Genomic DNA, 13,120 nt, shown 5'->3' on the forward strand with positions numbered 1-13,120 from the left:
ACCACTGGTGCTCTGCATTCTTGTCCATCCTGGATACTGAAATAATGTAAGGATCACATTAATGAGTCTTAATGATGCCCATCGTTCATCAAAGCCAGGGCCCCTTTCCTTGGTCACTAAAAAGGCAGCCAGTCACCCCTCCACTACTTTGAAAACTTCACTACAGAAGAGCAAAGTGGCCATTTTTCTTCTTATGTCTAATTTTCCCTTCTAGCAAGATGTCTCTCTCTCATCTAGAGCAGAACAACACCAGGGCTGATTCCACATGGAGGTTTTCCTGTTTCAGCAAGTTTATTCATTCTCCTTTTGTTGGTTTCAAAACATGAGCAGCTTGTTCTTTCTGCTAAAAACATCAGGTTTTAAAAAAAAACCTTGAAAAAGCCTTTCCTGGCATGGCATTTCTGGGACAATATTTTTCACGTGCCCAGAAGGGAAAGTAGGCTTCTGTTTCATTACGGGAACTGCCTCTGTGGCCTTTTCTGTGCTTTCACAGTGAATTGCCTTGGCTTTCTTGCTGAACCCAACAGGGAAGAAAGGCTGCGGCTCTGTCTTGGGCCTCTTCAGTTAAAAGGAGCAGCAAGCCCCCCCTCAGCCCGGAAAAAAGTGCTGGTAGTCAGTACCAGGGAGGACTCTCGTTTTAAAAGCCCTGGTCATGTATTCATCCCACCCTTCCAAATCTGAAATAGTGTCTTACATTCTCTCAGTGTCACTTGCAACCGTCCATCAGGTGACACTGAGAGATCTCTGTCTTTTGGTGCTACACCTCTGAAGATGCCAGCCACAGATGCTGGCGAAACGTCAGGAACTACAATGCCAAGACCACGGCAATACAGCCCAGAAAACCCACAACAACCATCGTTCTCCGGCCGTGAAAGCCTTCGACAATACACAGTGTCTTACATTGTTGTAAGAAATACTGATGTGAAGCACTTTGACGATTCAAAGAGCTATATAAACATTGGTGTAAAACCAGACATCCCAGTGGCCTCTGCCCTGTGGAACGTCCTGCCTGAGGAGGTCAGGAGAGCTGCCCCTCTCCTAGCTTTCTGCAAACGATGCAAAACCGAATTATTCAAAAAGGCTTTTGTATTGTAGGGAGGGGGTCTAAGATGCTCTGCTAATGAGTTAGGGACCATAGACTTCACCACTATGTTGCCTTACATGCTATCGGTTGTCTTAAATACGTGCTCCTATGAGCTACTTGTGCTTCATGTGGTCTAATGTCAGCCCTAGAATTGCTTATGTTCTGTTTCAGCATTTCTTCGACTCTGTATTGGATTCTTGCTATGCTATGTCTTTGTAAACTTGTGTTTATTTACTCTATGGCATTGTTTATGGGAATGCCCTTGAAATTGACTGTACTAATCACACACTGTGTAATCCGCCTTGAGTCACAGAGAGAAAGGCGGACTATAAATGACATAAACAAGATAGTAAGTAGGTAAGGTGAAAGACCTCCACCTGAGACCCTGGAGAGCCACTGCCAGCCTGAGGGGACAGTCCTGACCTTGATGGACCAGGGGCCTGGTAGACTCAGCCTAAGGCAGCTTCACATGTGGTCTTGGGTATTCAAAACGGAGAATTTGAGGGAGGAGGGTCAGGGCAGCCTCAGTGCCCTTAGTATATTACAACAATGCAAGTGGCAAGTGTTATTTTCTGCTCTCCATTAGTATTTGAAAAGATCCTGATCTTTCCTCTTCCCTCAAGCAGTAGGAGAGCAATTAGTCTCTGCAGTGTAGCTGACTGCGGTGGGATACTCAGTAATTTCTAGTAATTAGCATTGCCAAAAGAATCAAGTACAGCAGCACCTATGCAAACAGGCATTTTTTTAAAAAAAAGATACAGTATAGTCATAAGCAGTGTTATGCATGTGTGTGGGTTATGTGCCGTCACCTCCAACTTATGGTGACCCCATGAATGAAAGACCTCCAAAACATCCTATCATTAGCACACTTGCTCAGATCCTGCTAACTGGAGGACGTGGCTTCTTTTATTGAGTCAAGCCATCTCGTTTTAGCTCTTCCTCTTTTCCTACTGCCTTCCACTTCTCCTAGCATTATTGACATTTCCAGAGAATCTTGTCTTCTCATGATGTGACCAAAGTACGATAGCCTCAGTTTTGTCATTTTAGCTTCTAGGGAGGATCCAGGCTTGATTTGATCTGGTACCCACTTACTTGGCTGTCCATGGTATCCGCAAAACTCTCCTCCAGCACCACATTTCAAATGAATCCATTTTCTTCCTGTCAGCTTTCTTCACCATCCAACTTTCACATCCATACCTAGTAATGGGGAATACCATACTTTGGATTATCTTGATCTTTGTTCCCAGAAAAACATCTTTATCTTTAAGAATCTTTTCTAGCCCCCTCACAGCTGCTCTTCCAAATCTCAATCTTCTTCTGATTTCTTCATTGCAGTCTACCTTTTGTTTGATAATTGAGCCAAGAAATAGAAAATCTTGAACAATTTCAATTTCCTCATTGTCAACTTTAAAATTGTGTTATTCCTCAGTAGTCATTACTTTTGTCTTTTTGATGTTCAGCTATAATCCTGCCTTGGTGTTTTCTCCTTTAACCTTCTTCAGTAGTCGTTTCCAGTCTTCACTATTATCTGCTAGTAATGTGGTGTCATCTGCATATCTCAAATTGTTAATGTTCCTCCCTCCAATTTTCACTCCACCTTCTTCTAGATCTAATGCAGCTTTCCTTATGATATACTCTGCACAGAGGTTGAACAGGTAGGGAGATAATATGCATCCTTGTCTGACACCCTTGCCAATTGGAAACCAGTCTGTTTCGCCATAATCTGTCCTGACAGTAGCCTCTTGTCCAGAGTGCAGGACATCAAAACAATTGGATGTTGTGGCACCCCCATTTCTTTTAACAGTCTCCATAGCTTTTCATGATCCACACAGTCAAAAGCTTTGCTGTAATCTATAAAACAGGCTGATTTTTTCCTGAAATTCCCTGGTATGTTCCATTAGCCATTGTCAATTTGCAATATGATCTCTGGTGCCTCTTCCTTTTCTGAATCCAGCTTGAACATCTGGCATTTCTTGTTCCACATATGGTCTCTGCTGTAGAATTTTGAGCATCACTTTGCTTGCACGGGCCCTAAAATAAAAAGGTGGACAGTGAATCAGAATGACACAATGACAACAGCAGGATGAAGGAGCAATGCAATCCACATGTGTTGTGAAAGGGAAAAAATGGCTAACAAGGGTTAAAAAAACCAGGTTACCCTGTGCTGTATGGAATCTCTGGTGCAGCTGTGAATTGAGCAACAATTACATTAGCAACACGACCACTGAGGGGGAAAACCCCTCAATGAGAAATCAGCCCAGATGATTCGCCTGCTCTAGACCCCTTTCAGTCTCATTTCAGGCTAGGCTATGGGATGGTTATGATACTGGTGTCTTTAGTTTCAGGTGGGTAGCCATGTTGGTCTGTAGTTGAAGAGTAAGATCTGAGGCCAATAGCACCGTAAAGACCAACTCGATTTTCAAGGTATGATCTTTCAAGATTAACAAAACAAAGAAGCTTCTTAAAGAGAGAGCGATTGTTATCAAGGTCCCTAACACAAGCTCTCTCTATATCCAGTATAACTGAATAAACTTGTATGGCTTTTTGTACTTAATAAACTATTTAATATAAAAAGTGCTCTGTGCTCCTATTTCATTCTACATAAGCAAGTTAATGAACGCAATATCACAAACCCATTTCTAACAATCAATTTACTCAGTCGTAAATACAATCAATTTACACAGCCGTAAACTTCATGAATTGTATCACTTCCCACCATTACAATCAATCAATTTACACAACCATAAACACGAGTTCTTGTTTTTTTTTAATTTTTTATTGGATTAGAAATCTCTATAATATCTATTACAATCAATTTCCTTTAAATATTCCAGTTCTAACCCCCTCCCTTTCCCCCCCTTTTTGTTGACTTCCAACAGTTTTCCAACCCCTTATCCGTTTTTTCCCCCCTACTCATTTCAAACTTATTTTATTCTATTAAACATATACTTTCACTCTCTTCTAAGCTTCTATTATAACACAGTGCTATCTCTATTCCCTTTCCCACTTAACTTATCAACTAAATGTTACATTCCTGGCATATATTCTTTAATAATAACAGTCATTTGTCTACTTTTATACTCCATATTCTATCTTATTTCTTGTCTCATCAATATGGGGCAAACAATTTGTCCCTTATTCTGCATAACTTTAAGTACTTCTATAAGCATTATATACATTCACTGTAAGTCAATCAATTTAACTCATAGTCTATATGTTGCTCTTTACTTCCTTCTATCTTATATTCATTCTATCTTGGTTATATAATTCCTCCATTATACAATTATCTGCCAGAAATAAAATTAGTTAATTTCTATCCTTATAATTCTTATAGTAACACCTCTATTACTTAGTACTATGTATAGTAGTCAAATAAAATATTTGCTTAGAATTTCTCATTTAACTCTCCTCCCCTCGGTAAAGTCACTTCCCTCTTCTTTTGTTGTATTTCAGTAATTTTCAAACTGCCACAGTTCTCCTCCCACCTCCCATTTTTTCACCAAATATTGCTTCAACTTTTCCCAATCCATGTTAAACTGTCCTGGATCAAGGTCTCTCAGTTTCCTTGTCATTTTGTCCATTTCTGCCATGTACAGCAATTTGTAAATCCAGTCGTCGATAGTTGGCACTTCTTGTACTTTCCACTTTTGCGCGTACAACAGTCTAGCCGCTGCTGTCATGTAAAATAACAATGTCCTGTATTGTGCCGGAATATCCTCCATTCCCAAGTTCAGTAGCAGGAGTTCTGGGTTCTTATTAACTTGAAATTGTAAAATCTCACTTATCACTCTTATTATTTCCCCCCAGTACTGCCTAGCTACCTCACAAGTCCACCACATGTGGTACAACGATCCTTCATGCTTTTTACATTTCCAGCATTTATTAGACATGTTCAAATTCCCTAACGCAATTTTCTTTGGTGTCAAATACCAACGATAAATCATTTTATAAACGTTCTCTTTAATGTTAGTGCATGTCGTGATCTTCAATGTATTCTTCCACAAGTATTCCCACGCCTCCATTGTTATTTCTTTATTAAAGTTTATAGCCCACTTCACCATTTGCACTTTAACTGTCTCATCTTCTATGTACCATTTTAGCAATACTTTATAAGTCTTAGAGATTTCCTTTTTATCCTCTTGTAAAATTACCTCCTCTAATTCCGAATTCTCCATTCTTACCCCTCCTTTCACACAGTCCGAGTTATAAAGATCTCTAATCTGTCTATATTGAAACCAATCATAGCTTGGAGACAACTCGTCTTGCATCTTTATTCTTAGTTTGGAAAATTCTATTCGTGTTATCTCCTTATATGTTAAACACTGTTGTTCATTATCGACAGTTCTCGGATCTATTACTTCATAAGGAACCACCCAGGAGGGAATTCCTTCCTGTAGGTAATCTCTATACTTCTTCCAAATTGTGAAGAGGCTTCTCCGAATGTAATGGTGTAGAAACATAGAGTCTGCTTTTACTTTGTCATACCACAGATATGCATGCCATCCAAATATTTTTTTATATCCTTCTAAGGCCAGTAGTTTGCGGTTTTTAAGCGTCATCCAGTCTTTCAGCCACACCAAACAGATTGCATCGTAGTAGAGTCTTAGATTGGGCAGTTGCATTCCTCCTCTCTCTTTTGTGTCTTGTAATACTTTCATTTTCACTCGAGGCTTCTTGCCTGCCCAAACAAAGTTCGATATTTTCCTCTGCCATTTTTCAAACTGCTTAGAGTCCCAAATAATTGGTATTGTTTGTAACAGAAACATCACTCTTGGCAGCACATTCATCTTAACTACTGCAATTCTTCCCAACCATGACAAATTCAATCTATTCCATTTAATCAAATCTTGCTCTATCTGAGTCCACAGTTTCTCATAATTATTCTTGAATAGATCTATATTCTTTGCAGTCAGTTCAATTCCCAAATATTTCACCTTACTTGTTACTTCACAATCTGTTATTTCCGTTAATAACTGTTGTTTTTGTTTGGTCATATTTTTACATAATATCTTGGACTTCTTTTTATTTACGTAGAATCCTGCCAAGTCTCCAAATTCCTTGATTTTCTCTATTACCTTTGGCATATTCTCAATTGGATCTTCCACAATTAACATTATGTCGTCCGCAAATGCTCTGACCTTGTAGGAAACGTCTTTTATTTTTATTCCACGGATTGCATTATCTTCTCGAATCTGTATCATCAATATTTCCAAAACCAAAATAAACAACAGTGGAGACAACGGGCAACCTTGTCTTGTACCTTTACCTATAGTCAGTTTCTTAGTCACCTCATCATTCACCACAATTGCTGCACTCTGGTCTCTGTAGATTCTTTTCACTGCTCTTATAAATCTTTCCCCCATTTGTAGCTGTTCCATAGTGGCAAGCATAAAATCCCAGTTCAAATTGTCAAATGCTTTTTCAGCGTCCACAAAGAAGAAACCAACCTCCTTATCACAACGCTTGTCATAGTATTCAATAGCATTTATAACTGTCCTTAAATTGTCTTTAATTTGTCTGTTTGGTAAAAAACCAGCTTGTTCCTCCTCAATGACTTCGGAAAGCCATCCCTTTACTCTTTCCGCCAATATCTTCGCAAAGATTTTATAGTCATTATTAAGTAGTGAAATAGGTCTGTAATTTTTAACATTAGTCAAATCTTGTCCTTCTTTGGGGATCAATGATATATTAGCTTCACTCCAGGTGTCAGGAATCCTTTGATCCCTCAAGACACCATTGATGACTTCTTTTAGGAATGGCACCAGTTCATTGACCATTACCTTGTAAAATTTGGCTGTAAGTCCATCAGGTCCTGGCGCCTTTCCCAGATTTGTTGACTGTATTGCCTTCCTTATCTCTTCCTCCGTTACTTCACTGTTCAGTTTGTCTCTCCATCTTTCCGAAATTACTGGGAGCTTCCCCAAGTACGTCGCTATTGAGTCTTTATTCACTTCTTTTTTGTTGTACAGTTTAGCATAAAATTTGTAAAAGGCTCTGCTAATAGCCGTCTGTTCCAGATATACTTTATTGTCCTCACATATTTTATTTATTGTTTTCTTCTCCTTTCTCTTCTTCAGTTGCCATGCCAAATATTTCCCAGGTTTATTTGCACCTTCAAACGACTTTTGGTTCATTCTCTTAAGATTCCATTCCAGTTCTTTATTATTCATTGCCGTCAACTGCTCTTGAAGGATTTTAATATCCTGGTATATTTTCTTTTTCCCTGGCCTTTTCTTTAATTGTATTTCTTTGGCTTTTATTTTCTCCATAATCTCCTGTCTCTTCTCCTCTTTTTTTTCCCTAGCTCTTCCATTTAAGTCCATTAGTATACCTCTAATTACTGCCTTATAGGTATCCCATACCTTATTAGTTGGTACTTCTCTATTAATGTTATGTTGTATGAAGAACTTAGTTTCCCTTCTCAACATCTCCATATTTTCTCCCTCTTGTAACAAGTCCTCATTTATTCTCCATCCTTTCCTTTTGGTTCTTTTTCCAAACTTCCACATAATTGGATTATGATCTGAGCCTACCATGGGCATTATTTCTACGTCCTTAGTCCAAAGCGCTAAGTCTTTTGAGGCCCAGATCATATCAATTCGTGATAACGTAGAGTGTCTCGCAGAATAAAACGTATATTGTCTGCCTTTAGGATTCTGTCTTCTCCATACATCTTCCAAAATTTCTTGTTGCATTAATACAAAAAAAGTCTTTGGTAATAATCCTCTTTTCTTTTGTACAGTTGATGATTTTTTGTCCTGTTCCAAGTTTGTAACTCCATTGAAGTCTCCTGCAAGAATTATCTGGTCGTAAGAAAGTTCATCTAATTGCTTCCTTAAATCCTCAAAGAAGCTTTCTTTTGCTCCATTAGGTGCATAAATTCCAATCACCAACAGTCTCTTTAAATTCCATGTACATTCCACTGCTAAAAATCTGGCTTCCACATCTCTCATCACTAATTTTGGCTGTAGCTCCTCTTTTATATACAATGCCACTCCCCTTTTTTTCTTTTTTTAGGCCGCTACAAAGTCATTGCCCAATTTATTCAATTTAAGATATTTTACATCCTGCTTTCTGATATGAGTCTCTTGCAAACACATAATATCACATTTTTGTTTTAATAGCCAGTTGAAAATATTTTTTCTCTTATTCGGTGAGTTAAGTCCATTTACATTCCAAGATAACACTTTACACTCCATATTCATAACCTTGTTGTTGGTAAGTCCTTTTCATTGTCCCTCATAAACTTTTCCATTTCTAGTTCAGATCTGATGCGCTTTTTCACTCCTCCAAATTCAAAGGACACTCCTTCTGGTAATTCCCATCTGTACCTTATTTTCATGTCCTTCAGAGTCTGGACTAAGGCTTTGTATTTTTTCCGGTCTAGCAACACCGATCTGGGTAACTCCTTCATAATAATAACCGTCTTGCCATCAACCTCCAATGGTTCTTGAAATTGTTTACTCACAATCATTTCTCTTATATTTCTAGTAGTAAATTGCACAATCACGTCTCTTGGTAATTTCCTTTGGGTCGCAATTCTTGAATTTATTCGATACACCACATCTAGAATAGCCACAGTTTCCTCCTCCTCCTTTCCCAGGTATTCAGCTAACACTTCAGTAATCTGTTCTTGGGCCGTCTTTCCTTCTACCTCCGGCAAGCCGCGAAACCTCAGCTGCTTCTCCATATGCTTGCTCTCCGCAACCGCCATTCTTCCCCTCATCACCCTCATCTCTGTTCGTTGCGTGTCTGCAAGGTTCTCCACCGCATTTTCCACTACATTGACTCTTTGCTGTGTCGCCTGCAGGTCATTTTGTATTGTTTCCATTCCCTTCTTCACTTCTGCCAGTTCATTCTTTACTGTCTCTTTAACCTCTTTCACCAGCTCAGGTTTCATATCCTTGAGTTCCTTAATCGCTTCTGAAAGTTTTTTATCCAAGTTCTCTATAGCCGTTTGCCACTCTTTTTTCGACATCGTGGGGCTTGCTTTACCTCGCTCCCACGTGTCCGCTCGCTTCCTTAACTCCGTGGCGCTTAGCTTAGTGTTCTTTTGTTTTAAATGTCCCGGTCTTTTTGCAAAAAAGTCGTTTAAAGAGTCCAAAATGTCGGGCGTCTTTTCTCTATGGTTCCTCTATGATTTTTGTAATCCAATATGGCTTACTTCCTCTTCCGCTGAAGCCGCAGCTCTTCCCCTTTCAAAAATGGCGATTCCCTTCTTCCTGTCATCCGGCAAGGGCCGCTCCTCTCCAGCAACTCTATCACTATTACGTACTTCCTGTTTCCCGACTTCCCACAGCAGTTCTCGCGATGGTAAAGCTTTCTCACAGCCTGATATCTCCTTGTGACCACAGGTATGTAAAACAATAGTCCAATTTCTTTAATAACTCCGTTTAACTTAGTCCTTTTTCTAATATAGTTCTTGCCGGATCCTCCCCTCCTTCTAATCAATCTGTTGCAGTTTAAAAGTCTGCTTTAATGTTTCATTGCTTTAAGTAATCTGTCCCGTTTCAAGAGATAGTGATCTTTACCTTCTCCAGCGCTTTTTGCGGGTTGTAATCGCTGTTTCAATCTCAGATTCCCATCAATTCTTCTTGTCCCTGTTGAAGCTTGGGCATGTAGGTCCTATGCCAACCGCATTGGCTCCAGAACTGCCGCAGAGATTTTAGCCGCCCTGTCTTCGGGTGGGACCTCAAGGGTCAGGAGAGAGTCCGTTGCGTAGGACCCCCCCTCGCCCGAGATCAACGCGCCCTGAGGTACTTGAGCGTTCTATGCCTGTTCTCCACCTGAGAACAGTTGGCCGCGGGGGTCTTTTTGCCCCGCCGGCCATTGAAACGACAGTCCGGTCAGCTCAGCACTTAGAGCTGCGTTAGACCTTCATGGATCCCAAAGCGGAAGTCCATAAACACATGAGTTCTATCGCTTTTCACCAAGTCCGGTAGTTCATTCAAAGTATAGTCCTTACAAAATACAATCCTCTTCAGTATCATTCTTGTCAATTTCAATCAATTCCAATACACGTTTCTTATTGCACTCGCCCGTACTTTCCTTTCTTGAGGGTTGCTGGATTAATAGAGCAGAGCTTGTGGCTCTAAATTTCCTCTTCCAGCCCACTCCATGGGGAAATGCAAGGTTTGCCCGACAAACTGCTAGCTCTGGTTTGTTTCATCTGCACCCCCATGCAAGCTTTTTCAAGGGCAAATAGAATATTGAGTTCACATTTTCCAAAGACCGGAAACGAACAACCATCAGAGAACAAAAGAAACATGTCTGGTCTTTGGAAAATGCATTTCCTTACATTTCCCAGCAGAAAGAGAGGGCTGGAAGAGGAAATTTAGAGCCACAAGCTCTGCTCAATTAATTCAGCAACCCTGGATTTACATATTTACATACTATAGGTCACAAATTTGACACTATGAAAGGCAACGTAGAAAAGCCTGTAGTATACAAGAATAATCTTCCCCTTTCCTCTTTCTAATTACAAATCTATCCGTGGCAAATTGAATGGAATGGTGGACTGAAAACCATTCAAAGAAAATATCTAGATTCTGGAGGAGAAATTAAATATTTAAAAAGGAGGGGGGCAGCCATGTTCATCACAGTATCAGAGAATGGAGAATTAAAACCCTAACCCTGAAGGGGGTCCAAGGTTTGAAATGATACAAAAACATACCTACCTAAAAAATAAAAAAAAAGAATCTTGGACACAGTCTGAATATTGTGATGTTCTATTTAGGTCCTAGGCAAATATGTGCAAATGTCTGCTGGGACAGGCTTGCCTGGGTTGTGCAGGTAGGGTTGTGTAATCCCTGCAGCTTCTAACTTTTTATAATAGCATATTAAATTTGACAAAGTGTTTTATAGCTTTTTATCCAAACAACTATCATGCAAAATAAGCCACAGTGCAGTAATACTATAATATGCTGGAAACCATGTTAGCTGTAGCTGCCTAGGTGTTGAATAATTGTCAATACACGCCTACTTGACCAACTCTTTAGAGTGTAGAAATTTGGAAAAGAATGCTTAACAGGCTTGCTGGGGCTGTTAATTTAAAAAGGTTCAGCATCTACTTCAGCAAGTGTAGAAAATGACAGGTTTGAAGAAAACACAAAATATCTCTCTACCAAAAGAATCCCCAGATCCTATAGTAATACATTTGCTGTAGTTTTGAAAGGGCTACTCTTCTTCTTTTTTTTTTCAATTCCTTCTCTAAGCATTAGCAAGTTGTTTGCCCCTTTGAAACTGTACCACACCATTTTAGGTAATAGCAAAATGAAGAGTGTGAACATGTACAGAGTGCACATTCCTTGCCAACGTTTGCTCTGGGCTGTACACAGTGCAAAAGGAAATTTTTAAAAGGCCTCTTTTCTATATTCCCTTCCTCCAGTCTTATTCATGGAGATGGGCTTTCTCATTGCTTCAGAGAGATAGTACCCAGGCTGCCATTGTAAGTTACTGAATTCAAGGCAGTGGTTATAACTTATTATCACCTACAAACCCCTTCATGGTCTTGGACCTGCGTCCCTGCTGTGCTCTGCTGCAACAGCTTCACTCATCTGAGCAAAGCCTTCCGGGGGTGCCGCCCTGCCAAAAGGTGAGACTGAAAAGACTCCCAAAGTCCTGTTATTCTGTGCAGTGTGCAAAACAGGCTTATTCTGAAGGACATTTTTATAAAAGGACTAGCTTGATGCCTGTGCTTCACTACGGCATTTAACTAAGTCCACTTATAATACTTAAGGGTATGCAACATTTTTTGGTTTGCGGGGGGTGGGGGTTGAGTTGGTTTTGTAGTATAATAGCATAGTACCCGAGCTTCACAAAGGTGTTTGAATAAAGCAAAGCATGTTGATGCCGAAAACTGATGAAGTGAATTTCAAAATGTAACACTAAAGAGATGAAGAGAGACTGAAGAGATTTTTTTAAAGGAAGAAATTGTACTGCAATAAATAAAGTGAAAAATGCGTACCTTTTTTTTTCTACTGAAGGACCCCTTTATAGATCTCATTGGTGGTTTTCTCCTCAGGTGCGAGGATCGCTTCTCGGCCTTTTGGCTAAGATCAAGTGTGGCTGAATCCACACACCCTCGGAGCATCCCGGCGTTGCACAAAATGTTTGCTAAACACCCGGAAGTATAGCGTCTTTCTAGCACGATTTCTGGATTGTGCTAGAAAGATGCTACACTTCCGGGTGCTTCATGAACATTTAGCGCAACGCCGGAACGCTCCGAGGGTGTGTGGATTCAGCCTGTGTGTTTAGTGTGCTAGGATCACCAGGCTACTGGGTGAACTCACTCTGCAGCAGGCCACGTAGAACTGCCCATGTGAGAAGCAGTCCTCCCTCAAGCCAATTCCTGCCACCTTCAGTATCTGCCCCTGGGACTTGTTGATCATCATAGCAAAGCAGGCCTTAAGGGGGAACTGCAGTCTCTTGAACTCGAAGAGGTTCTGATGGTATGAATGGTATGCGTGGTATGAACACCGACTCCCCCTGAGCACTGCTGATGAACAACGTGGCCTCAATGATGTTCCTGTAGCGGGCTTTCACTCATAGTCTGGTGCCATTGCAGAGTTTGGGTGAGCTGCAGTTCTGGAGCAGCATCACTTGAGTCCCCACTTTGAGGAGAAGCTTGTGGGCTTAGAAGCCAGGAGGGTTGAGCATGTTGAGGAACTCCACAGGGTAGTGGACCGCATCATCCATTTGCACCACTGAGTCCACAGATCTGCACCCCATTTCTGCCCCTTCAAGGGAGTTAAGTTGTGTTTCATTGATGGCAGCCTTGTTGTTCCTGGGGGTCAGAATGGCACGCTTGCACAGCCCGTCCATGGACTTCTCCATGATAGTGATGATATCAGGGTATATCGTGGCTGTTAGGTCTGCTGGGGTTGTCACAACTGTGCCCAGGCCTGCAGGGATGGTCTCCTTTCCTTTGGACTCGGGATACGCTCCGTCCCCTATTTTTAGTAGGAGTTCAGAGAATTCCCCAGTGGACGCCTCTCAAGTAGACCCTCATTTTCTTTCTTAGTGAGAGTTTCCAGA

The sequence above is a fragment of the Eublepharis macularius genome, chromosome 13 (assembly GCF_028583425.1).
Source record: "Eublepharis macularius isolate TG4126 chromosome 13, MPM_Emac_v1.0, whole genome shotgun sequence".
Classification (NCBI taxonomy): domain Eukaryota; kingdom Metazoa; phylum Chordata; class Lepidosauria; order Squamata; family Eublepharidae; genus Eublepharis; species Eublepharis macularius.